The sequence below is a fragment of the Coregonus clupeaformis genome, unplaced genomic scaffold, assembly GCF_020615455.1.
Source record: "Coregonus clupeaformis isolate EN_2021a unplaced genomic scaffold, ASM2061545v1 scaf4077, whole genome shotgun sequence".
In the NCBI taxonomy this organism is placed as follows: Eukaryota; Metazoa; Chordata; class Actinopteri; order Salmoniformes; family Salmonidae; genus Coregonus; species Coregonus clupeaformis.
The window spans coordinates 1-26,741 of record NW_025537531.1 but is presented as its reverse complement, the minus strand read 5'-3'; the positions used below and the strand labels follow the sequence as shown (position 1 = coordinate 26,741).

Genomic DNA, 26,741 nt, shown 5'->3' with positions numbered 1-26,741 from the left:
GGCGGTTTGTAGGGCCATTTAAAGTCCTGAGGAGGTTGAACGAGGTTTGTTATAGATTACAGCTTCCTGTGGAGTATAAGTGTATTAACCCCTCGTTCCATGTGTCCCTTCTCAGGCCGGTGGTAGCGGGCCCACTCCAAGAAGATGAGATCTTGGAGACTCCTCCGCCCCCGTTGGACATCGAGGGGCACCGGCGTACTCCGTGAGATCCATCTTGGATTCGAGACGTCGGATGGGGGTCTCCAGTATCTAGTGGAGTGGGAGGTCACGGTCCGGAGGAGCGGTGCTGGGTGCCGAGGAGAGACGTGTTGGACCCGTCGCTCCTGACGGAGTTCCATCGGAGGCGTCCGACGCGCCCTGCGCCGCGTCCCCCTGGCCGTCCCCGAGGCCGGAGTCGGCGCGCGTCTGGAGCCGCGCGTCAAGGGGGGGTACTGTCACGGTTTCGGCCGAGGCTGCCTCTCCTCCTTGTTCGGGCAGGCTTCGGCGCTCGTCGTCTCCGAATTCTAGCTGCCACCGATAGATGTTTCATGTTCGTTTGCTTTTGTCTGTTTGTGTCACACCTGTTTCTGTTTTACGTAATTAGTGTCCTATAAGTTTCTCGTTGTGTTTGTCATGTGTTGTGTATGATTGTTTTTCGTCAGTGTTGTGTTTGCTCGGTTGAGCATAGTTTCTCCACTGCGCTGGAGCATAGTTGCACTTGTTCGTGCACCACTTCGTTTGTCGCACCTGTTTGTGCGCATTTGCCTTTTCGCCTTGTGCGTAATTTAGCTGTTGGGCTTAGTTGTCCTGTTGCCTGTGTTGGGCCAGAAATACAGCATTTTGGAACCTACAGTCGGCGTCCTGCATTTGATTTCCTACACTACACCTACACACGCCCTGACAGCAAGTTAACTCAGAATACTACACCAATACCTGTGCAGTAGCAATGTAATGTCATATAGTATTTGTAATTGTTTAGTAAATACATAGAAATGGAGATTTGCTGTTTTGGTGTACCTCAAGATTGTATCACTCTCTCTCTCTCTCACACACACACACACACACACACACACACACATTGTTTTCTCTCTATCAGACCAGTCCTTGTCAGCTGGGTGGGTCGAAGGGGCCCCTGCTCCAAACAGCCCTTCATGGTGACCTTCTTCAGGGCCAGCCAGGTCCCCTGTCGTGCCCTGAATCCCAACCCCCGCAAGAAGAAGCCCAAATATGACCGTCCCCTGCCCAGTATACATGGTGAGGTCATACAAGGTCAGGGGACAACACTGGTTTTTGGTGTTAAGCTTGTTTTTGCAGAGTTTAAAGGGATAGTTCATCCAAATTACAAAATTACTTAACTTGCGTTTACATTTAATTGTGTCTTTATTTTAAATCCAATGCATCCAAAGCATGCTTAACAGTCTGTCCTGTCTCATAACATCTTTTTTGATCCCTTTCAGATCACAGCCACGTCAACAGTGGGCGTCAGGCTTGTAAGAGACAATAATTATATGTGAGCTTTAGTAACCTAGGCTGGAAGGTGAGCTTCTGTCTCCCTTAACTACTCAATCTACTGAATAGATAATATCATGATCTAACATTGTATCACCTTATTTGCTGTAACACACAATTAGCAAAATAAATAACAATGTAAATCACAATATGGGGATGAGGTAGTTGGGTGGGCTAATTACAGATGGGCTGTGTACAGGTGCAGTGATCAGTAAGCTGCTCTGACAACTGATGCTTAAAGTTAGTGAGGGAGATAAGTGTCTCCAGCTTCAGAGATGTTTGCAGTCCGTTCCAGCTATATGCAGCAGAGAACTGGAAGGAATGGCGGCCAAAGGAGGTGTTGGCTTTGGGGATGACCAGAGAGATATACCTGCTGGAACGCATACTACGGGTGGGTGTTGCTATGGTGACCAATGATCTAAGATAAGGCGGGGATTTGCCTAGAAGTGATTTATAGATGACCTGGAGCCAGTGGGTTTGGCGACGAATATGTAGTGAGGGCCAGCCAACGCGAGTGTACAGGTCACAATGGTGGGTAGTATATGGGGCTTTGGTGACAAAACAGATGGCACTGTGATAGACTACATCCAATTTGCTGAGTAGAGTGTTGGAAGCTATTTTGTAAATGACATCACCAAAGTCAAGGATCGGTAGGATAGTCCGTTTTACGAGGGCATGTTTAGCAGCATGAGTGAAGGAGGCTTTGTTGAGACATAGGAAGCCGATTCTAGATTTAGCTTTGGATTGGAGATGCTTAATGTGAGTCTGGAAGGAGAGTTTAGGGTCTAACCAGACACCTAGGTATTTGTAGTTGTCCACATATTCTAAGTCAGACCCCCGAGAGTAGTGATTCTAATCGGGCGGGCGGGTGCAAGCAGCGTTCGATTGAAGAGCATGCATTTAGTTTTACTAGCGTTTAAGAGCAGTTGGAGGCCACGGAAGGAGTGTTGTATGGCATTGAAGCTCGTTTGGAGGTTTGTTAACACAGTGTCCAGTGAAGGGCCAGATGTATACAAAATGGTGTCGTCTGCGTAGAGGTAGATCTGAGAGTCATCAGCAGCAAGAGCGACATCATTGATATACACAGAGAATAGAGTCGGCCCGAGATTTGAACCCTGTGGCACCCCCTTAGAGACTGCTAGAGGTCCAGACAACAGGCCCTCCGATTTGACACATTGAACTCTATCTGAGAAGTAGTTGGTGAACCAGGTGAGGCAGTCATTTGAGAAACCAAGGCTATTTAGTCTGCCAATAAGAATGCAGTGATTGACAGAGTCAAAGCCTTGGCCAGGTCGATGAAGACGGCTGCACATTACTGTCTTTTATCGATCGCGGTTATCATATCGTTTAGGACATTGAGCTTGGCTGAGGTGCACCCATGACCAGCTCGAAGAGGGGGATGACCGCGGCAGCTTTCCAAATCTCTGGGGATCTCAGACGATACGAAAGACAGGTTGAACAGGCTAGTAATAGGGGTTGCGACAATTTCGGCGGGGTCCAGATTTAGCAGCTCTTTCAGGACATCAGCTATCTGTATTTGGGTGAAGGAGATGTGGGGGCGGGGGGGCATGGGCAAGTTGCAGCGGAGGGTGCAGAGCTGGTGGCCGGGGTAGGGGTAGCCAAGTGGAAAGCATGGTCAGCCGTAGCAAAATGCTTATTGATATTCTCGATTATCGTAGATTTATCGGTGGTGACAGTGTTTCCTAGCCTCAGTGCAGTGGGTAGCTGGGAGGAGGTGCTCTTATTCTCCATGGACTTTACAGTGTCCCAAAACGTTTTGGAGTTAGTGCTACAGGATGCACACATTTCTGTTTGAAAAAGCTAGCCTTTGCTTTCCTAACTGATTGTGTATATTGGTTCCTGACTTCCCTGAAAAGTTGCATATCGCGGGGGCTGTTCGATGCTAATGCAGTACGCCACAGGATGTTTTTGTGCTGTGTCACGAACCGGCTCAAGTTCGTAACAAAAGGGAGACACGTGGAGACAAGGAATACCCAAAATATATATTTATTAGCTAAAGTAAACTAAATCAAATAACAATGGTGTGTGTAATCAGTAATCAGTAGTGTAAGTGAGTGTTTGCAGGCATAAATGTAATAATGCAAAGTGTTGAAAGGTGACAAAGCAAACAACCAAAAAGGCCACAAAAATATCACAACCAAAGTCAAAGTATCTGCCTGGAGAGAGTCTCCTCAATGAATGTGGAAGAGGTCCATTTATGCTGGGACACACCCGGCCCAGGTGTTTCCCATGTAGCTGACGACCCTCCCAACTCCGCCCACCGGCATCCTAATAAGGAAACAAGAGCAAAGAGAGAATACGGCAGACAGAGTGGGAGGGTCGTCACAGCTGGTCAAGGGCAGTCAAGTCTGGGGTGAACCAGGGGCTATACATGAACTCTAACATTGGTTTCAATGGGAATGACGGTAAATGGCTCAGACATTTATGGCAAACTGAAACTAAAATAACCAATTTACCTGAGTCTACAATGGCAGTCTTAAAATAGAGTACGGATAGTGAGAAGTAACTTTCAAGACAGAAGCAATTGTGCCCTATAGTGGTGGACTTTATACTGTACCAGGTTACTACACAACTAACATACACTGAGTGTACAAAACATTAGGAACACCTGCTCTTTCCATGACATAGACTGACCAGGTAAATTCAGGTGAAAGCTATGATCCTTTGAACGGGGTATGGTAGTAGGTGTATCAAGAATTGTCCACCACCCAAAGGTCATTCAGCCAACTTGACACAACTGTGGGAAGCATTGGAGTCAACATGGGCCAGAATCCCTTTGGAACGCTTTTCGACACCTTGTAGAGTCCATGCCCCGACAAATTGAGGCTGTTCTGAGCAACAGGGGTGCAACTCAATATTAGCAAGGTGTTCTTAATGTTTTGTACACTCAGTGTATGTAGGCCTCCATGTTTTTAAATAGTACAGTATCACACATCACAGTACAATGCCATAAAGCGTGGGCCTGTAGTACATGTAAATCAACTTAAAGTTGGTTTTTATTTCCATATGCAAAGAATAAAGCATCATTGTTCATGTAATAATGTAATATTAGCCTCATAACAACTCCAGGAATAGGAAATAGTGATGAAATAATCAAATAAATGAAAAGACAGAGACAAATGCTTTTGAACTACTATTTATTTTTATTTAAAAATGTAAAATTCAGAGCAAAGTGTCAGAAGAATCCTGTGGGGAGAGAAAACAAGAGAATACATGAATTTAATAGGTGTGAACTAATCAGGGTTCAACGAAGCACTTCAAGTCCTCAATGAGAGAGAGAGAGAGAGAGAGAGAGAGAGAGAGAGAGAGAGAGAGAGAGAGAGAGAGAGAGAGAGAGAGAGGAGGAGAAGTGTGGCCCTTCAGGTCTCTGCAGTAGGACTACATGCTGGCCATGAGGTACTCGAGGTGGTACTCGAGGAGGCTGGAGAGCTCAGTGACCAGAGACTCTCGGTTAAAATACCAGGCCAGATGCTGCCCAAACATGTCATCTAGAAGAGCCATCAGCCCGCCCTGAAGGGAACACCACACAACACATAGAAAATGGCTCTGAGCTACTAGCTTATCAAGAGGAGAGAGACAATGAGAGTTACTCCCCCTAAAACGGCATTGAAACCCTGTTAACCAGGAACGAGTAAAGAGGAAGTAAACTAGTAATAAGGAAGAAAACAGGAAGTAAACTCTTGACTCTTACATTGAGCAGCAACAGGTATCTCTCAGCCTTTGGCTCAATGCTGGCAACAGTGGGCAGGAAGGAGTACAGGAGAGTGTACAGACGCTCCATGAACCCACCAGGTTGCTAAAGTAAACAGAGGAGGAGAGAAGAGAAATTGAAGTGAAATTGCTAATAGACAGACATCTAAACATTTACCAGCGAGATGCTACTTACCACCATCAGGGATTTCTGAGCTGTCATCATCCCAAACAGCACCAGCTCAAAAAGGACATCTATCAGGTTAACATGATGGATCTAGGACAAGAAAACACGTTTGGAGAAAATAGGAATGATTTCAAATAGATCAGCTACTGTGCCGTATAAAAGACATGCATGTGGAAGAACTCAAAGTGAGACTTGAAAGAGTTAATTAACTCACATTTGCCTCAGCCAGCTCCCCTCTCAATGTCAATCTGCTTGGAGGGGTCACTCAGGTAGTCCACAAAGTCGTTATAGGCACGGATGAATTCGGCCTCGTCCTATCACAAAGCAAAGAGCAGTGATGTTAGTGCACAGAACACATTTCCCACCGAGGACGCTCTCTTTCCCTTGAAGGACAATGAGTTAGTGAGCTACCATCTGGTGGACCTGAACCAGTGCGCCCAGTAGGACCTTTCCCGCCACAAACAGATGGTTCCTACTCAGGGTGGAACCGAGCAGGGTCTAGAGAAGAGGGAAGAGTTAGGGTGAGACACCCATCTTCCTCTAGGAGACAGACAGAACAGGAAGACACAGAGAGTCAAAGAAAAGTGGGTCCACTCACAGTAAAGGCCTGGCGCAGGGAGACGAGCCTCAGGCCGATGTCCTCCACTCTCTTGGTGGTAAGGTAGAGGCTGTGGAAGAGAGGGAATGGAGCATGTCAATGGGGGATAACAGCATTGTGACCACTATCCTTCAGCATCTGACAAGCTCAGACTATACACACATTTAGAGGGACTCACTTTAGCAGAGGAACCTCCCTCTCCTCAGGCAGCAGGTCCTCCTCCCAGCCCTACAATAACAGAACAATTATTCAACATCAGTGACCAATGTAATGACATGACAAACAATGGGTCAATCGAAGGATCTTAATGCTACTAGTCAATAGTATGTGTGTGTGTAACATCTGACCTCATAGCAGTTGTGGCCCTCAGGCTCTGGCTCAGTGAACTGCTGAGTGGTGGGCGTAGAGACGGAGGCAGCCTCCGACCACGCCGAGGAGGAGAGCAGCCCATCCAGCCCCATGTGGAGAGTGGCGTACACCACCGAGACATCAGTTTGCTGCTCAAAACACACACACACAACACACGTTAATAGAAAACAGACCATATCTAATGGAAAATGCCCTGTAATTTCTATTCTATACACATAGGAAATTGTTTATTTACCTGGTAGCAGCCATGCGTCACGGCCACAGACGTCTCGTGGCGGAGGTGAGACGCATACTGGGTCACCCTGCCAGCCACATACTGACAGAGAGAAACGACATGTTAAGGCCAAACGGAATAAGTGAAGAAAAGCCTAATCTAATACTAATTCAGTAGTATTTACATCTTACCTGGATCCAAGAGATGGACTGCACCTTGGTGGCACAGTAGGGGATGCCCTCTGGACTAAGTCTGTGTGTCTCCTTGGAGATGGCCCACACCAGTTGAGTCTCCAGGCCTCGAACCCTACTCGCATGGTGCATCCTCACCACCACCTGCTGTGGAGTAAAACAACAAGACAACATCAACAAAACAACATCAGCCATCGCTGTAACATATTTCCATCAAGATCACATGACACTGACGATGTAGATTAGGATTAGGTAGTGACAAAGACACATACCTGGGATCCCCCACGCATGTAGGTGATAATGGGGCTGATGAACTGGAAAGTTCTCCAAGCTTTAGCCACCGGACCGGCATTGTTCTGCACAAGAGGGGGTTGACATTACAATACATTCAGGTTAGACACAGCAAACATTGCAACAGTGATGTGACTGTGTGTGTGGGTCTCTTACCCTGATCACAACAGGCCCACAGTACAGGGAGCTAAACCTAATCGGTATCAACTGCCAATTACCAATGGCCTCCTAAAGCAGAAAGCAGACAACAAAGATTTTTAGAATGTCAAAGTGACACAAATTGAATATCTGTGATACTTTTCAAACATTAAACTTTCTGAAAATTGTACCTCAAGGATAGTCGGCACATCTGGCACCTCCTCAAGGATGGCTGGCAGCAGTGGTACATCCGGCACATCATCCAATGGCACAACCAACTGGACCTCATCCAGGACAGTTGATTCTAAAATTAGGAACATTGAAATACAAACAAACAAATGTTAGGATGTAAAACGTAGCGAGCTAGCTAGTACTACTAGTTCAAAAGTGCATCTCTTAGCAAAAGTCACTAAAGTCAACGTTAGCTTGCAAGTATGGATTACAGAAATACACAACATTTCACAAATTACATTTATATTGTTAAATGTGGTAAGATAATAAGTTTAAACTCAACATACCCTCTTCGAAGTCGATGTCGCTGTCCACCTCCCGACGATTGCAAACCCTGCAAAACGGAAAAAGACAACAAAAACAACCCACAAATGAATTTGAACAACCTGTCGACGCAGTAGACCGCCGACGTCCACGCACTCTCTCCACCAATTTTGAAAAGCACCCAGGCATTTTCCAGTCGATCTTTCAGTCTCAGGTCTCAAAAATCTGTCATGTTTGTTGTTGTTGAACAGCAAACTGAAGTTGTTGTTGTTTTCGAACAGAAAACGTTCAATAGAACGTCGAGATGTTCTATCGGTTCGATGTCTCTTGGCAACACATATTTTTGAAAATTGTTGTTTACAAAATTGACAGCTGTGTTGCCATAGAAATGAGTTTGGAACTCTATGCTTACCATTAGAATTCTATAAAAATTCCATTCCTACTCATCATTCTAATTCTATTGACCCTATTTTGTCACCAGAGGATTTCCTATGTTGTTGGTATAATATAAAACAAAAATACCAAATGTTATTTTTAAGTCACTAGCTAGGTCAATGGCCCATTGAAATGTTTTAGCATGTTTCATGGAAGTTGTTGTTGAACTTCTGAAAGTCTAGGCTTTGACTCAGTGGATAATAAAGTATTGTGGAGCACAGACAACCCGGTTTAAAATATATTGACCAAATTCAGACAAGGGGGGCAAAGCCACAGCCCACTGAGGTAGGAGAGCACTGAAGTATCTGCATAATAATAATCCATATCTCTTTTATAAACAGGATAGTATCATTGATTATATAAAAGTGCATGTATGAATAAGTCTGATTGATCTTTTTTCATGGCAGGTTCACCTTCTGAAGCCGGACGAGGTTCCCAAAACGTGCTGCGCACCCACCAAGCTCAGTCCCATCTCCGTACTCTTCTACGACGACAACAACAATGTGATCCTAAATAAGCATCGCAACATGGTGGTCAAGACCTGTGGATGCCTGTGACACCTGTGGTAGCCCATATATTCTACATCATTTTTTATAAACTTGACTACCATTGTTCCAAAAGATACAAACGGGGTAATATACCTTGCAGCCAGCAGTTGATAGCAATAATCTGGCAATATGTGTATAAATAGTATGTATCTACACTGAACAAAAATATAAACGCAACAATTTAAAAGATTTACTGTGTTACAGTTCATATAAGGAAATCAGTCAATTAAAATATATTCTTTAGGCCCTAATCTATGGATTTAACATGACTGGGAATGCAGATGTGCATCTGTTGGTCACAGATACCTTTTTAATAAAGATAGGTGCGTGGATCAGAAAACCAGTCAGTATCTGGTGTGACCACCATTTGCCTCATGCAGCGGGACACATCTCCTTAGCATAGAGTTGATCAAGCTGTTGATTGAGGCCTGTAGAATGTTGACCCACTCCTCTTCGATGGTTTTGCGAAGTTGCTGGATACTGGCAGGAACTGGAACACGCTGTCATGCACGTCGATCCAGAGCATTCCAAACATGCTCAATGGGTGAGATGTCTTGTGAATATGCAGGCCATGGAAGAATTGTGACATTTTCAGCTCCCAGGAATTGTGTACAGATCCTTGCGACATGGGACTGTGCATTATCATGCTGAAATATGAGGTGATGGCAGCTGTTGAATGGCACAACAATGGGCCTCAGGATCTCGTTACGGTATCTCTGTGCATTCAAATTGCCATCGATAAAATACAATTGTGTTTGTTGTCCGTAGCTTATGCCTGCCCATACCGTAATCCCACTGCCACCATGGGGCACTCTGTTCACAACATTGACATCAGCAAACTACTCGGCAACGCAACGCGAGATTCATCCGTGAAGAGCACACTTATTCAGCGTGCCAGGGGCAATCGAAGGTGAGCATTTGCCCACTGAAGTCAGTTACGATGCCGAACTGCAGTCAGGTCAAGACCTTGGTGAGTACAACGAGCACCCAGATGGGCTTCCCTGCGACTTTTTCTTACAGTGTGTGCAGATATTCTTCAGTTGTACAATCCCACAGTTTCATCAGCTATCCAGGTGTCTGATCTCAGACGATCCCGCAGGTGAAGAAGCCGGATGTGGAGGGGCTGGCGTGGTTACACGTGGTCTGCGGTTGTGAGGCCAGTTGCACTTACGGCCAAATTCTCTAAAACGACATTGGAGGCGGCTTATGGTAGAGAAATGAACATTAAATTATCTTGCAACAGCTCTGGTGGCCATTCCTGCAGTCAGCATGCCAACTGCACGCTCACTCAAAACTTGAGACATCTGTGACATTGTGTCGTGTGACAAAACTGCACATTTTAAAGTGGCCTGTTATTGTCCCCAGCACAAGGTGTGCTGTTTAATCAGCTTCTTGATATGCCACACCTGTCAGGTGGATGGATTATCTTGGCAAAGGAGAAATACTCACTAACAGGGATGTAAACAAATTGGTGCACCAATTCTGAGAGAAATAAGCTTTTTGTGCGAACTGAACATTTCTGGGATCTTTTATTTCAGCTCATGAAACATGGGACCAACACTTTACATGTTGCATTTATATTTTTGTTCAGTATAATATATTGATTATTTAGTGTGAGAAGGGTATATGAATAACACCTCCTTCATAAAGAAATCCTCAATTGAGATTTTCACATTGGACTTATAACCATACTTCACTCCTGATTAAACTATTCAAATCTACAGTAATTCAGATAATTACATCACCCTTTGTCATATATTCTATGTATCCAATCAAAGCTGTAAAGTACTGTGACATAAGTGCAATGCTAAATTTCTACCCTTTTGATGGCTATGTTGTCTTGTTGAACCATGAATTTCTCATTGTCTCTATTAGATGTACTATACATGGTTCAATTAAAAAGCTAAATATATGGACTATATATGCGTGGCAAAAAAATGTGTGCATTTCTTTAATTATACTTTTAACCAGCATACAGTGGGGAAATAAAGTATTTAGTCAGCCACCAATTGTGCAAGTTCTCCCACTTAAAAAGATGAGAGAGTCCTGTAATTTTCATCATAGGTACACGTCAACTATGACAGACAAATTGAGAATTTCTTTCTCCAGAAAATCACATTGTAGGATTTTTAATGAATTTATTTGCAAATTATGGTGGAAAATAAGTATTTGGTCACCTACAAACAAGCAAGATTTCTGGCTCTCACAGACCTGTAACTTCTTCTTTAAGAGGCTCCTCTGTCCTCCACTCGTTACCTGTATTAATGGCACCTTTTTGAACTTGTTATCAGTATAAAAGACACCTGTCCACAACCTCAAACAGTCACACTCCAAACTCCACTATGGCCAAGACCAAAGAGCTGTCAAAGGACACCAGAAACAAAATTGTAGACCTGCACCAGGCTGGGAAGACTGAATCTGCAATAGGTAAGCAGCTTGGTTTGAAGAAATCAACTGTGGAACAATTATTAGGAAATGGAAGACATACAAGACCACTGATAATCTCCCTCGATCTGGGGCTCCACGCAAGATCTCACCCCGTGGGGTCAAAATGATCACAAGAACGGTGAGCAAAAATCCCAGAACCACACGGGGGGACCTTGTGAATGACCTGCAGAGAGCTGGGACCAAAGTAACAAAGCCTACCATCAGTAACACACTACGCCGCCAGGGACTCAAATCCTGCAGTGCCAGACGTGTCCCCCTGCTTAAGCCAGTACATGTCCAAGCCCCTCTGAAGTTTGCTAGAGTGCATTTGGATGATCCAGAAGAGGATTGGGAGAATGTCATATGGTCAGGTGAAACCAAAATAGAACTTTTTGGTAAAAACTCAACTCGTCGTGTTTGGAGGACAAAGAAGGCTGAGTTGCATCCAAAGAACACCATACCTACTGTGAAGCATGGGGGTGGAAACATCATGCTTTGGGGCTGTTTTTCTGCAAAGGGACCAGGACGACTGATCCGTGTAAAGGAAAGAATTAATGGGGCCAGGTATTGTGAGATTTTGAGTGAAAACCTCCTTCCACCAGCAACAGTGTGTGAAAACCTTGTGAAGACTTACAGAAAACGTTTGACCTGTGTCATTGCCAACAAAGGGTATATAACAAAGTATTGAGAAACGTTTGTTATTGACCAAATACTTATTTTCCACCATAATTTGCAAATAAATTCATTAAAAATCCTACAATGTGATTTTCTGGATTTCTTTTCCTCATTTTGTCTGTCATAGTTGACGTGTACCTATGATGAAAATTACAGGCCTCTCTCATCTTTTTAAGTGGGAGAACTTGCACAATTGGTGGCTGACTAAATACTTTTTTTCCCCACTGTACGTTAGTAGCAATGGAAAATACCAAATTATCTTTTTTTTGCCGTTTTTCTATATACAGAGGATCCAATACACAGGAATGTGTCATTGTCAACAGATTTCTGGAGGATTGTGTACTGCTATAGTTGTAATAAAATAAACTAGAATATTTCTTGTAGAGGTTGATTTGATGCAGATGTGAGAGTAAATGCCAGTGAACACAGACCTCCAGAAACTGATCGACACTCCTATCCTAGTGTCACACCCTGGCTCGGGGACTCTATATGTTGAGCCAGGGTGTGTTCATTCTATGTGTTTATTTCTTTGTTGGTAGTTCTGTTGTGTTTATTTCTAGGTTGGCCAGTGTGACTCCCAATCAGAGGCAACGAGTGTCAGCTGTCGTTGGTTGTCTCTGATTGGGAGCCATATTTAAACTGTCTGTTTTGCCCTTTGTGTTTGTGGGTTCTTGTTCCGTGTTCGGTCATTGATACCGTGGACGTCACGAGTCGTTTCTTGTTTTGTATTGAGTTTAAACTTTAACTAATTAAAGTATGTTTGTTCATCACGCTGCGCATTGGTCTCTCCCTGACAATCGTGACAGAAGAACCCACCATAAAAGGACCAAGCAGCGTGTCCAGGAGAAGGCAGACTGGACATGGGAGGAAGCGCCGGGAAAGGAGATGGAGAGGTTGGCGATGGCCCAGGTGGGCAAAGTGTGGTCCTGGGAGGACATGCTCGGGGGAAAAGGGCCATGGGCTAGGATTAAGGCCCTGGCGAGAGAGGAGCAGCGGCGTCAGCAGTGTCAACGTCGGACAGGCGAGAGGCAACCCCAGAAAATTTTTAGTGGGGGGCACACGGCATGGGCGGCTGGGCAGCAGGAGGCTGCCACAGGGCGATTTGGAGAGGAGGCCACCGGGTTAGGGGGGCCAGAAGGCAGGTTGGCGGAGCCTGGATGGAGAGCGGAACCAACTTCCCGTACTCAGGCATGGCAGCATGGGACGGGGCAGGTTCCGCGGTATGCGGAGCGGCGTACTGTGCCACGAGTGGTCCGGCATAGTCCTGTACGTCCTGTGCGAGCACCCCGCACGTGTCGTGCGAAGGTGGGTATGCAGCCAGGACGGAGTGTGCCGGCTCAACGCTCGTGGTCTCCAATGCCTCTCCGCGGTCCCGGATATCCTGCTCCAGTGTCACGTGCTGTTATGTCAGTACGGGTACACAGCCCTGTACGTCCTGTGCGGATGCCTCACACAGAGTGTGTGAAGGTAGTCATTCAACCAGGACGGGTTGTGGCCGTTCTTCACTCCAGGTCTCCTATCCGTCTCCACAGCCCGGTTCGGCCTGTCCCTGCTCCACGCACCAAGCCTACGGTGTGCGTCGCCAGCCCGGTCCGGCCTGTCCCTGCTCTACGCACCAAGCCTACGGTGTGCGTCGCCAGCCCAGTCCGGCCTGTCCCTGCTCCACGCACCAAGCCTACGGTGTGCGTCGCCAGCCCAGTCCGGCCTGTCCCTGCTCCACGCACCAAGCCTACGGTGTGCGTCGCCAGCCCAGTCCGGCCTGTCCCTGCTCCACGCACCAAGCCTACGGTGTGCGTCGCCAGCCCGGCCTGTCCCGGCTCCACGCACCAAGCCTACGGTGTGCGTCGTCAGCCTGGTAAGGCCCGTTCCTCCTCCACGCACCAAGCCAGGGGTGCGAGTCGTCAGCCTGGTAAGGCCCGTTCCTCCTCCACGCACCAAGCCAGGGGTGCGCGTCGTCAGTCCAGCACAACCCGTGCCTGGGTCACCGGTGCCTGGTAAGGTACCGGTCAACTGCTCCACGACGGAGCTGAAGCTAACCGCTCCTGCTAAGTCCAGTTCAGCTCCAGCCAGCGGGGCCAGACTGGACCAGGGGCGCTATGGGGGGTTTATTGGAGGGTGGTGGGCAAGGCCGGAGCCAGAACCGCCGCCGAGGAGGTATGCCCACCCAGCCCTCCCCTGTTTGGTTCAAGTTGAGGCGCGGTCGCAGTCCGCGCCTTTAGGGGGGGGTACTGTCACACCCTGGCTCTGGGACTCTATATGTTGAGCCAGGGTGTGTTCATTCTATGTGTTAGATTTCTATGTTGGTAGTTCTAGTTGTGTTTATTTCTATGTTGACTAGAGTGACTCCCAATCAGAGGCAACGAGTGTCAGCTGTCGTTGGTTGTCTCTGATTGGGAGCCATATTTAAACTGTCTGTTTTCCCTTTGTGTTTATGGGTTCTTGTTCCGTGTTGGTCATTGTTACCGTGGACTTCACGAGTCGTTTCTTGTTTTGTTGTCTATTATCACTAAAGATAATAAAGTTTAAACATGTTCGTTCATCACGCTGCGCCTTGGTCTATTCCCTACGACGATCGTGACACCTAGACAGTGTCACCCCTCTTCAGCTACATAGCATTGCAGTATATTGGAAATACATTTGAAAATACTTATAAGTATACATTTGTCTGGTATCAGTATAGACGGAATGGCGTTTAACTTGCATTCGGAAGTAATGATTTTCTGCTAGCATTAGAAGGCATACATATTCTCTCACACACACAAAATGTAGTCACTGCTTTCCTTCAGAATGGATCAAACAGGCAGAGGAATGCTTTCATATATATTGCTACATTTATTGTAAATGGTCAAATGCAAAAAACAATTGTTACAACATGGACCCGGAGACTATCAAAAGTGATTTTGGCATTGTTTCGACCAGGGCCTTTTACAGGCAGAACAAGGCTCAGTCTTGGGCAACTAACAAATCATTTCCACTATGACACCATTGTCAAAGAAAGCAGAAATGATTTGCACAAGAGTGTATGGGAGGAGGTATAGAAAAGAGTTGGGGGCAAAAGTAGGACAGCGGTACACAGATGAGATAAAAGTAACACCATGAAACTTTTAGACGTGTAACAGTCTAGATGGTATTGAATCAGGAATGAATGAAGGAAGCGGCATAGGGAAAAGGGATGTAGGTAGAGTGGGCTCATAGAAGTAAGATGGGTGCTTCAATAGTCTGAAGTTGAGGGGTGGTTGGACATATAAGATAGGGTGCTGGTGTGCTTCTGCTCCCCCCCTTTTAGGTAATTGTAACACAAATATTCCCCCACCCATGTCCAGGGGTCTCAGTGTTTTGTCCCTTGACGCCATTCAGTCCCAGTTGCAGCGCTCAAATCGTGGTCATCGTGTGTCTGTGAATCACAACATGAAAGGCGATGAGTGACAACATTTCCACATATTGAGCCATATGAAATACAGTTGAAGCATAGGGCAAGAATTTGCTGCTAACATGTATACTGTGAGTCTGAATGATGAGAGCATCTTATCCCAGCTGTAGGTCCATTGTGTGTGTGTGTGTGGTCTTTTAAGCCTCAACAGCAACCAGCTCTGGAGGTATTGGAGACTTGGGATGCTTGCTGTCAAAGTGCTGCTTGAATGTCTTTGGGTCCGGTATCTGTGTCTGTAAGGGTCAGGTAAGGAATGAAGGATATCAACAATTGTTGGCTGAGACTGAATTTTCAGGTGACAAAAAATAAGCAAAGCAAGAAGATGCATCAAACTACTACACCTCACACAGGCCAGTACAATGGACTAGACATGAAAATAAACCTAAAAAGGTAGGGACGTCAAACGTTCAGGCTGCTGCACAGACTGTGGAGGCTCTAGTCTACAGCGACCAGTTAAATTGTGTTTGAGAGCATTATTTTACTCTCCAAATGGTTAAATGAGTGAGAAATAGATGTCATTGTTGCAATAGTTTGTGAGTGGGCAACATACTGTATACTATCATCTTAAGTTGACATGTTGAATTATTTTGGCATAGTAAATTATTGTATATTCCGCTAATTTCCCGAATGTGGACTGTGGACAGTTTGTGTTGCTACAAGCCTGCATTTTCACCCCATAAAATGTAGTGGAATTACACATCCATTTTACCTCAGATTGGTGATGTTAGTATAAAATGTATAGTTATCACAATGACTGTAAAAACTATTGGTCACTAAAGAAATGACAGACCATGTAAAATACTGTTAGTCACTAAATCCAGCTAGAAAGACCACGTAAAACAGCTGGCTAGTATGCCCTCACCCGTCTGAGCGGTTGGCTGTGAATGTCCTCACCCGCTATATACTTATAACTGATTGGTTTGGTTCTGCGCACTATAGTGCTGTCTGGTTAGAACATGATGTTGAGGCCCATACTAAACACTTGGTCACCACCACACGCACACATGCAGACACAGCTGTTTGTATTTGAGGATGTTTATATGATTGTGGTAATCCGAATAACTTGGAATCTTATTGTTGTGGTTCTATAAGACAAAGATATGCACACATGTAAACAGTATTAGTTAAGGGTTATAACTATGCAATATAGATATACTGTATGTACAGTAACAGTCAAAAGTTTGGACACACCTACTCATCGTTCTGGAAGATTATATAGCTAGTAGGGTTGACCCCATTTATTTGACTGGTCGATTGTTTGGTCGATAGGCTGTTGGTCGACCAATATTTCTTTAGCGGAGCAGTAGCAAAAAATTAATGTACAAATATCATGGTGTACAAAACACCTGTCTGAGTCGTTTCTTGTTTTGTTGTCTATTATCACTAAAGATAATAAAGTTTAAACATGTTCGTTCATCACGCTGCGCCTTGGTCTATTCCCTACGACGATCGTGACACCTAGACAGTGTCACCCCTCTTCAGCTACATAGCATTGCAGTATATTGGAAATACATTTGAAAATACTTATAAGTATACATTTGTCTGGTATCAGTATAGACGGAATGGCGTTTAACTTGCATTCGGAAGTAATGATTTTCTGCTAGCATTAGAAGGCATACATATTCTCTCACACACACAAAATGTAGTCACTGCTTTCCTTCAGAATGGATCAAACAGGCAGAGGAATGCTTTCATATATATTGCTACATTTATTGTAAATGGTCAAATGCAAAAAACAATTGTTACAACATGGACCCGGAGACTATCAAAGGGTTTTTGGCATTGTTTCGACCATGGCCTTTTACAGGCAGAACAAGGCTCAGTCTTGGGCAACTAACAAATCATTTCCACTATGACACCATTGTCAAAGAAAGCAGAAATGATTTGCACAAGAGTGTATGGGAGGAGGTATAGAAAAGAGTTGGGGGCAAAAGTAGGACAGCGGTACACAGATGAGATAAAAGTAACACCATGAAACTTTTAGACGTGTAACAGTCTAGATGGTATTGAATCAGGAATGAATGAAGGAAGCGGCATAGGGAAAAGGGATGTAGGTAGAGTGGGCTCATAGAAGTAAGATGGGTGCTTCAATAGTCTGAAGTTGAGGGGTGGTTGGACATATAAGATAGGGTGCTGGTGTGCTTCTGCTCCCCCCTTTTAGGTAATTGTAACACAAATATTCCCCCACCCATGTCCAGGGGTCTCAGTGTTTTGTCCCTTGACGCCATTCAGTCCCAGTTGCAGCGCTCAAATCGTGGTCATCGTGTGTCTGTGAATCACAACATGAAAGGCGATGAGTGACAACATTTCCACATATTGAGCCATATGAAATACAGTTGAAGCATAGGGCAAGAATTTGCTGCTAACATGTATACTGTGAGTCTGAATGATGAGAGCATCTTATCCCAGCTGTAGGTCCATTGTGTGTGTGTGTGTGTGGTCTTTTAAGCCTCAACAGCAACCAGCTCTGGAGGTATTGGAGACTTGGGATGCTTGCTGTCAAAGTGCTGCTTGAATGTCTTTGGGTCCGGTATCTGTGTCTGTAAGGGTCAGGTAAGGAATGAAGGATATCAACAATTGTTGGCTGAGACTGAATTTTCAGGTGACAAAAAATAAGCAAAGCAAGAAGATGCATCAAACTACTACACCTCACAGGCCAGTACAATGGACTAGACATGAAAATAAACCTAAAAAGGTAGGGACGTCAAACGTTCAGGCTGCTGCACAGACTGTGGAGGCTCTAGTCTACAGCGACCAGTTAAATTGTGTTTGAGAGCATTATTTTACTCTCCAAATGGTTAAATGAGTGAGAAATAGATGTCATTGTTGCAATAGTTTGTGAGTGGACAATATACTGTATACTATCATCTTAAGTTGACATGTTGAATTATTTTGGCATAGTAAATTATTGTATATTCCGCTAATTTCCCGAATGTGGACTGTGGACAGTTTGTGTTGCTACAAGCCTGCATTTTCACCCCATAAAATGTAGTGGAATTACACATCCATTTTACCTCAGATTGGTGATGTTAGTATAAAATGTATAGTTATCACAATGACTGTAAAAACTATTGGTCGCTAAAGAAATGACAGACCATGTAAAATACTGTTAGTCACTAAATCCAGCTAGAAAGACCACGTAAAACAGCTGGCTAGTATGCCCTCACCCGTCTGAGCGGTTGGCTGTGAATGCCCTCACCCGCTATATACTTATAACTGATTGGTTTGGTTCTGCGCACTATAGTGCTGTCTGGTTAGAACATGATGTTGAGGCCCATACTAAACACTTGGTCACCACCACACGCACACATGCAGACACAGCTGTTTGTATTTGAGGATGTTTATATGATTGTGGTAATCCGAATAACTTGGAATCTTATTGTTGTGGTTCTATAAGACAAAGATATGCACACATGTAAACAGTATTAGTTAAGGGTTATAACTATGCAATATAGATATACTGTATGTACAGTAACAGTCAAAAGTTTGGACACACCTACTCATCGTTCTGGAAGATTATATAGCTAGTAGGGTTGACCCCATTTATTTGACTGGTCGATTGTTTGGTCGATAGGCTGTTGGTCGACCAATATTTCTTTAGCGGAGCAGTAGCAAAAAATTAATGTACAAATATCATGGTGTACAAAACACCTGTCTGAGTCGTTTCTTGTTTTGTTGTCTATTATCACTAAAGATAATAAAGTTTAAACATGTTCGTTCATCACGCTGCGCCTTGGTCTATTCCCTACGACGATCGTGACACCTAGACAGTGTCACCCTCTTCAGCTACATAGCATTGCAGTATATTGGAAATACATTTGAAAATACTTATAAGTATACATTTGTCTGGTATCAGTATAGACGGAATGGCGTTTAACTTGCATTCGGAAGTAATGATTTTCTGCTAGCATTAGAAGGCATACATATTCTCTCACACACACAAAATGTAGTCACTGCTTTCCTTCAGAATGGATCAAACAGGCAGAGGAATGCTTTCATATATATTGCTACATTTATTGTAAATGGTCAAATGCAAAAAACAATTGTTACAACATGGACCCGGAGACTATCAAAAGTGATTTTGGCATTGTTTCGACCAGGGCCTTTTACAGGCAGAACAAGGCTCAGTCTTGGGCAACTAACAAATCATTTCCACTATGACACCATTGTCAAAGAAAGCAGAAATGATTTGCACAAGAGTGTATGGGAGGAGGTATAGAAAAGAGTTGGGGGCAAAAGTAGGACAGCGGTACACAGATGAGATAAAAGTAACACCATGAAACTTTTAGACGTGTAACAGTCTAGATGGTATTGAATCAGGAATGAATGAAGGAAGCGGCATAGGGAAAAGGGATGTAGGTAGAGTGGGCTCATAGAAGTAAGATGGGTGCTTCAATAGTCTGAAGTTGAGGGGTGGTTGGACATATAAGATAGGGTGCTGGTGTGCTTCTGCTCCCCCCTTTTAGGTAATTGTAACACAAATATTCCCCACCCATGTCCAGGGGTCTCAGTGTTTTGTCCCTTGACGCCATTCAGTCCCAGTTGCAGCGCTCAAATCGTGGTCATCGTGTGTCTGTGAATCACAACATGAAAGGCGATGAGTGACAACATTTCCACATATTGAGCCATATGAAATACAGTTGAAGCATAGGGCAAGAATTTGCTACTAACATGTATACTGTGAGTCTGAATGATGAGAGCATCTTATCCCAGCTGTAGGTCCATTGTGTGTGTGTGTGGTCTTTTAAGCCTCAACAGCAACCAGCTCTGGAAGTATTGGAGACTTGGGATGCTTGCTGTCAAAGTGCTGCTTGAATGTCTTTGGGTCCGGTATCTGTGTCTGTAAGGGTCAGGTAAGGAATGAAGGATATCAACAATTGTTGGCTGAGACTGAATTTTCAGGTGACAAAAAATAAGCAAAGCAAGAAGATGCATCAAACTACTACACCTCACACAGGCCAGTACAATGGAGTCAATACAGTAACAGTCAAAAGTTTGGACACACCTACTCATCGTTCTGGAAGATTATATAGCTAGTAGGGTTGACCCCATTTATTTGACTGGTCGATTGTTTGGTCGATAGGCTGTTGGTCGACCAATATTTCTTTAGCGGAGCAGTAGCAAAAAATTTATGTACAAATATCATGGTGTACAAAACACCTGTCTGATTTGCGCCAGTCTGAGTGGACTAATCCATTGTGGAGGCCGTGGGGATGGCACAGTCCATCACTCTAAGACGTGTTACTGAAATTGCATATGGTTATATTACATAAGAACAATGGTGCAAGAATAAAAATAATATCATTTTATAACAAATGCACTTTCTCCCGCGTTGGATAGTGGTCACTGTCTGCAGTTCTGAAACACATCAGTGCTCTGTTGAATTGGTGCCTTTTCCTAGACCATGTTGCTATGTGCATAATAGCACATTTAATCTGCGTATTGTTGTTGAGAACAATGTGGCGGAGGCAGCAGCAGAATGAAGAGATGAGAAAACAGCCCTTGCCTTATTGTCTAAGAAAAGTGAGGAGAGGAAACCCCGACTTAATTAGGTCAATAGTCAATAGTTTAACTGTTAAATGTTGTCACGATCGTCAGGGAGAGAAGTAGACCAATGCGCAGCGTGATGAACGAACATGTTACTTTATTAAATTAAAGCACGAACAAAACAACAAACGACTCGTAACGTCCACGGTGACAATGACCGAACACGGAACAAAAACCCACAAACACAAAGTGAAAAACAGACAGTTAAATATGGCTCCCAATCAGAGACAACCAGCCAACAGCTGACACTCGTTGCCTCTGATTGGGAGTCACTCAGGCAAACATAGAAAACAACAAACTAGAACCCCCAACATAGAAATAACCACATAGAACAAACACACCCTGGCTCAACAACTAGAGTCCCATAGCCAGGGTGTGACAGTACCCCCCCCTAAAGGCGCGGACTGCGACCGCGCCTCAAAAAGATTAAAACAGGGGAGGGCTGGGTAGGCATACCTCCTCGGCGGCAGTTCTGGCTCCGGGCTTGCCCACCACCCTCCAACAAACCCCCCATAGCGCCCCTGGTCCGGTCTGGCCCCGCTGGCTGGAGCTGGACTGGACGTAGCAGGAGCGGTTAGCTTCATCTCAGTAGTGGAGCCGTTGACCGGTACCTGGTTAGGCACCGGTGACCCAGGCACGGGTTGTGCCGGACAGACGACGCGCACCCCTGGCTTGGTGCGTGAGGCAGGAAAGGACCGGACCTGGCTGACGATGCGCACCCCTGGCTTGGTGCGTGGAGCAGCAACGGGCCGGACCGGGCTGACGATCGCACCCCTGGCTTGTTGCGTGGAGCCGGAACGGGCCTCACCGACTGACGACTCGCACCCCTGGCTTGGTGCGTGGAGCAGCGACGGGCCGGACCGGGCTGACGATGCGCACCCCCTGGCTTGGTGCGTGGAGCCGGAACGGGCCTCACCGGACTGACGACTCGCACCCTGGCTTGGTGCGCAGTGGCAGGAACGGGCTGGACCAGGCTGACGACTTCGCACCCTGGCTTGGGTGCGAGTAGCAGGAACGGGCTGGACCAGGCTGACGACTCGCACCCCTGGCTTGGTGCGAGTGGCAGGAACGGGCTGGACCAGGCTGACAACTCGCACCCCTGGTTTGGTGCGAGTGGCAGGAACAGGCCGGGCCGGGCTGGCGACGCGCACCGTAGACTTGGTGCGAGTGGCAGGAACAGGCCGGGCCGGGCTGGCGACGCGCACCTAAGGCTTGGTGCGTGGAGCAGGGACAGGCCGGGCTGGGCTGGCGACGCACACCGTAGGCTTGGTGCGTGGAGCAGGGACAGGCCGGACTGGGCTGGCGACGCACACCGTAGGCTTGGTGCGTGGAGCAGGGACAGGCCGGGCTGGGCTGGCGACGCACACCGTAGGCTTGGTGCGTGGAGCAGGGACAGGCCGGGCCGGGCTGGCGACGTGCACCGTACACTTAGTGCGGGAAGCAGGAACGGGCCTGGCCGGGCCGGCGACGCACACCGTAGGTTTGGTGCGAGGGGCAGGAACAGGCCGGGCCAGTCTGGCGACGCACACCGTAGGCTTGGTGCGAGGGGCAGGAACAGGCCAGGATGGGCTGGCGACGTGCACCGTACACTTAGTGCGGGAAGCAGGAACGGGCCGGACCGGACTGGTGACGCACACCACTTGCTTGGTGTGAGGAGCAGGACTGGGTTTCATCATAACCCTCCGCTCCCTCAGCTGCCTACCGAGTTCCTCTCGCCGTGCCTCATTTCTCACCCTTTCCCTTATCGCCTCCAATAGCTCCATCCTCTGCAACACTAACTCCTGCTCCCTCTGCGCCAGTAGCCCCCTTAACCTGGTGGCCTCCTCACCTAATCGCCCTGTGGCAGCCTCCTGCTGCCCAGTCGCCCCTGCCGTGTGCCCCCCCCTAAATTTTTTTTGGGGTTGCCTCTCGACCGTCCGACGCTGACACTGCTTACGCCGTTGCTCCTCTCTCTGTCGCCTCTCAACTGTCTCACTCCATGGCCGGCAATCCATCCCGGCCAGGATCTCCTCCCAGGTCCAGGACCCTTTCCCGTCCAATATCTCCTCCCATGTCCAGGCCGCCTGCTCCTGGACACGCTGCTTGGTCCTGGTATGGTGGGTTTTTCTGTCACGATCGTCAGGGAGAGAAGTAGACCAATGCGCAGCGTGATGAACGAACATGTTACTTTATTAAATTAAAGCACGAACAAAACAACAAACAACTCGTAACGTCCACGGTGACAATGACCGAACACGGAACAAAAACCCACAAACACAAAGTGAAAAACAGACAGTTAAATATGGCTCCCAATCAGAGACAACCAGCCAACAGCTGACACTCGTTGCCTCTGATTGGGAGTCACTCAGGCAAACATAGAAAACAACAAACTAGAACCCCCAACATAGAAATAACCACATAGAACAAACCCACCCTGGCTCAACAGCTAGAGTCCCATAGCCAGGGTGTGACAAATGTGCCTGGCTTTATAAATGATCCATATACAGTTGAAGTCGGAAGTTAACATACACATTAGCAAATACATTTAAACTCAGTTTTTCACCATTACTAACATTTAATCCTAGTATACATTCCCTGTCTTAGGTCAGTTAGGATCACCACTTTATTTTAAGAATGTGAAATGTCAGAATAATAGTAGAGAGAATGATTTATTTCTGCTTTTATTTATTTCATCACATTCCCAATGGGTCAGAAGTTTACATACACTCAATTAGTATTTGGTAGCATTGCCTTTAAATTGTTTAACTTGGGTCAAACATTTCGGGTAGCCTTCCACAAGCTTCCCACAATAAGTTGGGTGAATTTTGGCCCATTCCTCCTGACAGAGCTGGTGTAACTGAGTCAGGTTTGTAGGCCTCCTTGCTCACACACGCTTTTTCAGTTCTGCCAACAAATGTTCTATAGGATTGAGGTCAGGGCTTTGTGATGGCCACTCCATTACCTTGACTTTGTTGTTCTTAAGCCATTTTGCCACAACTTTGGAAGTATGCTTGGGGTCATTGTCCATTTGGAAGACCCATTTGCGACCAAGCTTTAACTTCCTGACTGATGTCTTGAGATGTTGCTTCAATATATCCACATAATTTTCCTTCCTCATGATGCCATCTATTTTGTGAAGTGCACCAGTCCCTCCTGCAGCAAAGTACCCCCACAGCATGATGCTGCCACCCCCGTGCTTCACGGTTGGGATGGTGTTCTTCGGCTTGCAAGACCCCCCCTTTTCCTCCAAACATAACGATGGTCCTTATGGCCAAACAGTTCTATTTTTGTTTCATCAGACCAGAGGACATTTCTCCAAAAAGTAAAAGTCTTTGTCCCCATGTGCAGTTGCAAACCGTAGCCTGGCATTTTTATGGCGGTTTTGGAGCAGTGGCTTCTTCCTTGCTGAGCGGCCTTTCAGGTTATGTCGATATAGGACTCGTTTTACTGTGGATATATATACCTTTGTACCTGTTTCCTCCAGCATCTTCACAAGGTCCTTTGCTGTTGTTCTGGGATTGATTTGACCTTTTCGCACCAAAGTACGTTCATCTCTAGGAGACAGAACGCGCCTCCTTCATGTACGGTATGATGGCTGCGTGGTCCCATGGTGTTTATACTTGTGTACTATTGTTTGTACAGATGAACGTGGTACCTTCATGGGTTTGGAAATTGCTTCCAAGAATGAACCAGACTTGTGGAGGTCTAAAGAACAGTTTCTGAGGTCTTGGCTGATTTATTTTGATTTTCACATGATGTCAAGCAAAGAGGCACTGAGTTTGAAGGTAGGCTTTGAAATACATCCACAGGGACACCTCCAATTGACTCAAATTATGTCAATTAGCCTATCAGAAGCTTCTAAAGCCATGACATCATTTTCTGGAATTTTCCAAGCTGTTTAAAGGCACAGTCAACTTAGTGTATGTAAACTTCTGACCCACTGGAATTGTGATACAGTGAATTATAAGTGAAATAATCTGTCTGTAAACAATTGTTGGAAAGATTACTTGTGTCATGCACAAAGTAGATGTCCTAACCAACTTGCCAAAACTATAGTTTGTTAACAAGAAATTTGTGGAGTGGTTGAAAAACGAGTTTTAATGACTCCAACCTAAGTGTATGTAAACTTCTGACTTCAACTGTATATCTACAGAAATAAGTCAGATCCTGCTTCTGTTGCCTGTTTGAGTGTTTGTTTAATAGCCTAATGGTTCGGTGAGCACCAAGGCTCACACAACAACATGTCAAGTATGCACTAACTGTAAGTCGCTCTGGATAAGAGCGTCTGCTAAATGACTAAAATGTAAATGTAAAGTAAACGATTTCACAAATTCAGCTGTTTTTAATCTTTGCTTTGCTGTAATAAAGGCTTTACACTTTTTTTTTCTCGTTAGAACAGCCTCTCTGGTATCTTTATAATTAATTTAGTGTTGTTTACATTGTTCCAAAGTGTCAGAATTAATAATAATGATAATAATAATAACCCTGCTTTTTCTTGATATCCTTCTTATTTTTATTATTACTAATATTATTATGATCATCATTATAATAAGTATTGCCATTATCATTAGTAGGCTTAGTATAGCAGCCCGAGCTGTAGGCCTAAGAGCATATCCTGTTTAGTCTTAATACTGTAACTTATTTAGGCCTATATTTCAATGCTTATATAGGCTACTGTATCAATCAATCTTTCATTCGTTCATGTCATCACACAGCATATGAGTCATTCATGATTTGAAATGCAATCAAGCATGTTAGTTTTAAAATAAAATAAAGCGAGCTTAGAATAATTAGCTTAAACAATAAGCCGTTCCATTTCGGAAATTGCATTCACAAATGAATGTGACTGTTTTTAGTCTTTGCTGTAATAAAGGCTTAGCAAAAAAACGTTACAACAAACTCTCTGGTACGCATATAATGTAGTTATTGTTGTTTACGTTGTTCCAAAAGGTCCGAAAATTATATTGTAATCTACGCAGCACCTGTTTGGCACACATAGTATGCATGCAGCGCTTGCTCCTTACCTTATTGATCTAGAATATTTTCCACAACTAGTTAAATTTATTCCACACATTGACTTCCCCTTTACCTCATGAGCAACCAGTAAACATTCCCCGTTTCGAGTTTATTTGTCACGTCCTGCACCCCTGCAGTCTCTATGTGGACACAGAGGAGGGTGAGCCTCAAAGAGTTAATACTATGGTCAGGGTCAGGAAATGCTCTGCAGATGGGGAGGGTATTTCCCACAAAGTGGATTTCTTGATTATTATACCATTGAATAAAGAGGCAAGTTAACTCAGAATACTACACCAATACCTGTGCAGTAGCAATGTAATGTCATATAGTATTTGTAATTGTTTAGTAAATACATAGAAATGGAGATATGCTGTTTTGGTGTACCTCAAGATTGTATCACTCTCTCTCTCACACACACACACACACACACGCACACGCACACGCACACACACACAAACACACACACATTGTTTTCTCTCTATCAGACCAGTCCTTGTCAGCTGGGTGGGTAGGCTTGGTGGGTCGAAGGGGCCCCTGCTCCAAACAGCCCTTCATGGTGACCTTCTTCAGGGCCAGCCAGGCCCCCTGTCGCGCCCTGAATCCCAACCCCCGCAAGAAGAAGCCCAAATATGACCGTCCCCTGCCCAGTATACATGGTGAGGTCATACAAGGTCAGGGGACAACACTGGTTTTTGGTGTTGTTGTTAAGCTTGTTTTTGCAGAGTTTAAAGGTATAGTTCATCCAAATTACAAAATTACTTAACTTGCGTTTACATTTAATTGTGTCTTTATTTTAAATCCAATGCATCCAAAGCATGCTTTACAGTCTGTCCTGTCTCATAACATCTCTTTTGATCCCTTTCAGATCACAGCCACGTCAAGAGACATGAATTATATGTGAGCTTTAGTAACCTAGGCTGGAAGGTGAGCTTCTGCCTCCCTTAACTACTCAATCTACTGAATAGATAATATCATGATCTAACATTGTATCACCTTATTTGC

General features: G+C 45.2%; 2 long non-coding RNA genes across 2 annotated transcripts; both read right to left on the bottom strand.

Annotated features, from left to right (window-relative positions):
* Window positions 1-4,691: 4,691 nt before the first annotated feature.
* On the bottom strand, window positions 4,692-5,620 carry LOC123490470. The gene is made up of 3 exons (XR_006660972.1): window positions 5,601-5,620; window positions 5,396-5,476; window positions 4,692-5,305 (listed from the first exon to the last, which is right to left on the bottom strand). It is a non-coding gene; the product is annotated as an uncharacterized LOC123490470 (long non-coding RNA).
* Window positions 5,621-19,686: 14,066 nt separating this feature from the next.
* On the bottom strand, window positions 19,687-21,238 carry LOC123490469. Its single transcript, XR_006660971.1, has 3 exons — window positions 21,201-21,238; window positions 19,869-20,037; window positions 19,687-19,770 (listed from the first exon to the last, which is right to left on the bottom strand). It is a non-coding gene; the product is annotated as an uncharacterized LOC123490469 (long non-coding RNA).
* Window positions 21,239-26,741: the final 5,503 nt, after the last annotated feature.